The sequence below is a fragment of the Silene latifolia genome, chromosome 3 (assembly GCF_048544455.1).
Source record: "Silene latifolia isolate original U9 population chromosome 3, ASM4854445v1, whole genome shotgun sequence".
NCBI classification, from domain to species: domain Eukaryota; kingdom Viridiplantae; phylum Streptophyta; class Magnoliopsida; order Caryophyllales; family Caryophyllaceae; genus Silene; species Silene latifolia.
The window spans coordinates 27,599,604-27,605,679 of NC_133528.1; positions in this window are offsets into that span (position 1 = coordinate 27,599,604).

Below are 6,076 nucleotides of genomic sequence, written 5' to 3' on the forward strand. Positions count from 1 at the left end.
CCAGTGAAGTCTTTATTCCCCTCCAACACTTTGAAGAATGGGGCGCTTTTGTCGGCTGACCGAGAGATGAAACGGGCGAGAGCCGCTATTCTCCCGGTCAACATCATAACCTCTTTTCGATTCCTTGGCTCCGGAAGGTCCAGTATTGCTTGGACTTTCTCTGGATTGGCATCAATTCCCCTGGCACTGACAAGCACGCCGAGGAACTTACCTGCCCGGACACCGAAGTTGCATTTCATTGGGTTAAGTTTCATCTTGTATTTCCTTAGTGAACAAAACGTTTCGCTCAAGTCGGCCAAGTGCTCGCCGTCAGACTTGCTTTTTACAATAGCATCGTCGACGTAAGCCTCGATGTTTCGCCCTTTTTGATCTTGAAACACTTTGTCCACCAGCCTAGTGTAAGTTGCGCCAGCGTTTTTCAAACCGAACGGCATCATTTTATACATGTATGTGTCGTGTATGGTGATGAATGCGCACTTAGGCATGTCTTCTTCGGCCATGAATACCTGATGGTACCCTCGAAAAGGCGTCGGCGGGCTCAAGATAGTGTAGCCTGCCGTTGCGTCTATTAAACTATCTATTCGAGGCAAGGGATAACAATCTTTAGGACATGCTTTATTAAGATTTGTAAAATCCACACACATCCTCCACCCCCCCGATGACTTCCTCACCATTACAACATTTGCTAGCCACTCGGGGTAAGTACAAGGCATGATAAAGCCTGCCTCTAATAGTTTGTCTACCTCGGCCTTGATGGCCTCATCTTTCTCGGCCAAGGAGTTCCTCATCTTCTCGCTTGACGGGCGGCGTTGGAGAGCACGTTCGGCTTGTGAACGATCATCTCTCGGCTCACTCCCGGTATCTCGGCGGTGAGTACGCGAAGACGTCTTTGTTCTTTCTCAACAGTCCAGGAGGTCGGCTCGAACTTTGGCTTCGCACCGACACCGCGTCTACGGTGCGCCCTGGGTCAATTTCTACTTGTTCGGTCTCGGCCCCCTCGACCATGCTGACGCTGTTGGTGCTCATCGGATCACCCTCATGTCGTAAGGATGGGCTCTTCCCCTTCTCTGATTTCTTCGCCACTTTGAGGGACTGCATGTTACACCCTCTAGCAGATATTTGGACATTGTCAATTTCGTCTTTCTCGTCCTTTGAGACGAGCTTTTGTGCCTCCCCCCGGTCCGAGACATACATCAATGTCAGGGCCCGGATGGACATTACATCATTGGCCTCGCTCAAAGTGACTCGGCCTATAAGAACGTTGTAGGCAGACGAACCATCAATGACCACGAACTCAGACCAAACATTTTTGGCCGTATCCTCCTGGCCAAACATCACCGGTAACTTGATTGATCCCAGGGGTACCAGGCCGGCCGCCGAGAAGCTGTATAGTGGGTTGGTACAGGGGCTCAGGTCCTCAATCTTCAGACCGAGATTGAGGAAGCATTCCCTGAACATGATGTTTGTGTAGGCGCCTGTATCCACTAGGCACCTCTTAACCAAGTGGTTGGCTATGTCAAGGTGGACCACCAGCGGGTCGCTGTGTGGGGCTACGACTCCTTCGTAGTCTTTCTTTCCGATGGTTATGTCGGGGACGGTGGAAGCGGGAATCGCTGTGGTGGGCACAAAGTTGATGGCTTGGTAAAGCTCATTTAGGTGCCGTTTATGCCCATTAGCTGACCCTCCGTTCTCGTTACCTCCGATAACCACCTGGATCACTCCTATCCTCTGGAACACCGATTTCCTATTCGCCCCGTCGGAGCTCGATTCCGCAGGCCGAGCTATATACTTGCTGAGGGCCCCCTTTCGGATCAGCTCCTCGATGGCGTTCTTCAGATGCCGACAGTCGTCGGTCTTATGGCCGGGCTGGCCGTGGTAATCGCAAAATTGGCTTGCGTCGCCCTCCGCCTTTGTCTTGGGGGGCCTTGCCCACTTCTGCCCTTCATTCTTGCTCAGGGCAAAGACCTCGGCCGGTGATTTGACCAGGGGGGTGAGACCGTGGTACCGCTTCTGGGTGTATGGTCCCGAACTCCCCTCGGCGCCTGCCGAGTTCTGTTTCCGGTTAGATCTTTCAGGTCGTGACCGATTATTGTCACGGCGACCTTCGTCAGTGTTCTCCCGGCGGCTCCTCCTCTCTGGTTGCCCAGCTTCGCTGTGGCCTACCCAGGTCTTGTGGTAGTCCTCCACCTTTATGGCTCGGTCGGCCATCTTTCTGGCGGAGGCTAGAGTGAGGTCTTCGCACTTGATGAGCTCATTTTTGAAATCGCCCCTCGGCAGGCCTTTCATCAGTGCGAAGGCCGCCAGTTCGGGGTTTAGCTCACGAATCTGCTGAACCTTAGCGTCGAACCTCTTGACGTAGCTCCGGAGGGACTCGTCATCCCCCTGTCGGATAGTCAGGAGATCCGATGTCTCCACGGCCCTTCGCTTGTTGCAAGCGTACTGGGCTATGAAATTATCCCTGAGGTCGGCATAACAGACACCGAGCCATTAGGTAGCCCTTTGTACCAACTCGGGCCATCTCGTGCGGGGTTGTTGGGAAAACTCGGCACCATATCTCATCAGTGCTCCCATACCGACATGTAAGACTCGAAAGCCTCGGCGTGGTCGGTTGGGTCACTTTGTCCCCTTTGTACGACGGGGACGGCGGCTTCAACTTAGTCGGCACCGGGACTTCGAGGACGTAGTCATGGAGGGGCTGTCTGACCACGTGCCGAATGACACGCGGCGATCGGCTCCTCGCATTCCTAGTCCGGCTTCTCTCCCCGTAGCGGGAAGGGCTTCTTGTTATCCGACTCTGGTGAATCGGGCTCCTTTCTTCGTTTCTTCGGGGGTGGCCTCGTTGTTGCCGCGGCGACGCTGTCCTCCCGCGAGGTGGGGAAGGACTTTGGTCTGCGACTGACACCACGGGCACCGCCGGCGTCCTTGCATGCTCAGCTCCTTGCATTGCTCCGTTCAAGTTGATCGGAGTCACTTTATGGGCCCTGGTCACCTGCGGGTGTGCTGCCGTCACCGTCGTTGCGGCGGGGGTGATCGGCGTATTACCCATCAGGTCCAGGAGCAGCTTCAATTTGGCTGCATCGACCACATGTCCCATGACAGTGACATGGCCGGCGGGCAGCGATGTTTCTGGTATTATTGGCATCCCTTACGCCGGTTGAATTACTCGGCCGGTGGGGGACTGCCCAATCTCAGAATTGTAGACTGTGTCATCCTGATAGATTGCAGTTTCGTCGGTCACAATTGCTTCTTGTTGTTTCGACATCTTCTTAGCTTGATAGGTGGGTTTTGTTTTGTTTTTTTTATGTAAGGGATTTAATCAGCTTTTAGTAAGTGTGTCCCCACAGACGGCGCCAATTGTTCCGGGTATGATTACGGAGCAGATTTGTTACCACGTAAGCTTGTAGAATGATGACTTTGCTTGACTCTTCCTTTCGGCCTCTCCTGAAACAATGAACAAACTGAGGGCTCAGCTTGGTACCGAGCGAACTTACTCCGACGCTCAAGTCAGTAAACATAAAGGGATTAAGTTATGTGTCACTTGGCACAATGTGTATTGTAGAGAGATAAGGGAGTTTATACCAGATTAGTATGTTTAATTGATTATTTGCGGATCCTTTCCTCAATGAGGGTTGAGGAGTATTTATAGTCTTTCACCTTTTGTCACGTAGTGGCCAAGTGGCAGAGCAGGTGGAAAGACTGTTCTACCCTCGGCCAAGGGACCCATGGCAGGCCGGCGGGCCCTGTTGACTCCATGCCGAGGGGTCTTGGATGTGAGTACGCGGATGTATGTCCCGGCTGGCTAGTTGCATGGCCGAGACCCAAGGGACAGGCCGACAGGCTGCGTCGGCTAGACTGTCCAAGGTGTTGACTTGCTTTGGATATCTTTGACCTTGCTCAATATGTTGACTCGGTCAGCGGGTGCAGAATATGCCCCATCAATATTGTTCTTAGGCCATATTTGCTAGGACCGAAGGTTATTTCTGAATCCTTTATTTTGTTTATGTATTTTATTTATGACTAGTGATCGTCTTAATTAAATTCGTTATAATCCTTCATTTTAAAGGAAGTATACAGATTATTTCCCACAAGTGGTATCAGAGCCAAGGCCACGAATTTTAATTTTGATGATTATCATAAAATTGTATGTAAACAATGGGTATTTCGAAAAAAAAAATTTAGGGTTTCTTGGCTAAATTTTTTTTTTTGCCGAGTTGAATTTTTTTTCTCGGCCTGTTTTCGTTTTTTTTCTTTTGCTTGATGATTTATTTCCAATTTCATTTTTCATATCATTGTTTTAATCAGTTAAAATTATCATATGTTGAATTTGGTAGATTTTGATTTAATGCAGATTGAGTTAAAATACAAATAGAATCGTCATGTCGATGATACAAGAACTTGTTTTTGCTATATAGTTTTAGCATATAAGATTAATCATGTTCATTAATTCATTTGCTAAATCATGTTCTAATAGCAACTGTAAACATTTTCTTCATCGAATTTTTGTATAAGGGCTTTTTGCCGCAAAAGAAAAATAAAAGGAGGCATTAGGGTTTTCTGTTTTTTTTTAACCATTTTTTTTGCTTCTTCTACTGTTCACGGCAGATTATAAAAAAAAAAAAAAAAAAAAAAAAAAAAAAAAATACGGTTTTTGCTGAAAAACCGAGACAATTTCATAGGTTAATTCGTTTTTTTTAGAGTTACCGTATGAAAAGAAAGTTTTTTTGTTTTTTGTTTTTTTTTTTAGCTGTGCTGAAAGTAATAAAAAAAAAACTTGTTTGTTCAGCCGAGACAAAAATAAAAAAAAATGGATTTTGTTTTTTTTGTTTTTAGCCAATTAGTTATTGTGAAACGGTTCACAATTTAAAGATATCATATTATTTTAAAGCAGTTTAAAATTTTGACGGATATAATTCATATTACAAGTTTAATATGGATTAAGATTGAAATTAATGTGATTAATTGAGGAATTGTCACTTAATTTGATTTAAATAGGTGGTTTGGATAAAATTAATCAACATAATTAAGGAATTGTGTCATGTATGTTTAATTTATTTTTAGTTGATGCATTTTTATCTTAGTTGAATGAATCGATTGAATGAATTTAATTTACGTATTTTTGCAATAAGTTGTAATTTGTAATACTTAGTGTGGCCTTAGTCAAATTATGTTTTCGTAATGAAGGAAACATAATTTTTTATGTAATTATGAAATCTCGAATCTCCTTTATTTTTTTTTTAGTTTTGGGTTTTGAAATTAGAATGTAATAAATAGGTTTATTATGTAATTTTATTTATTGTAATTTTCAAAGAAGACTAAAGATAGAGATTGGAGCTCACTCCCGCTACATGGATCAAGATGGAACATCAAGACAAGCTTCTCGGGTCCAAGGATGGATTCCAAACTTGTATTTAATGTTCATTTTGATAGTGTTCCGGGTGTAATTCCAGAGCAGGTATAGTTACCACCCGTGGCTTGTTGAATGATGTCTTGAGTTGGATTCTCCTTTGGTCTTAATCGTTCCTCTCGGCCTCTCCTGCAACAATGAACGAACTGAGGGCTTGGCTTTGAGCCAAGCGTACTCACTCCGACGCCCAAGTCAGTAAACTTAGATGTATAAGTTGCATGCTAATTGGCTAGGAATATATCGTAGAGAGATAAGGAAGATTATACCAGATGAATAGTGTATTTAGGTCAAGTTGTGTATTTCTGGATTGGATCCTTTCCTCAATGAAGGTTGAGGAGTATTTATAGACTTCACCTTTTGTCACGTAGTGGCCAAGTGGCCAAGTGGCTAGCAGGTGAAAAGAATGATCTACCCCTCGGCCGAAGGACCTATGGCTGGCCGGCGGGCGCTGGTGACCCGCCGCCGAGGGGTCTTGGATATGAGTACGCGGATATGTGTCCCGGCTGGCAGGTTGTCATGCCGGGACCCAGGTTGGCAGGCCGATGGGTCGCATCGGCTAGGCTGTCTAAGTCGTTGACTTGCTGTGGACATCTTTGACCTTGCTCAATATGTTGACTTGGTCAGCGGTGCAGAATATGCCCCATCAATTTGCCCCCAGCGTAGTCTATGCCG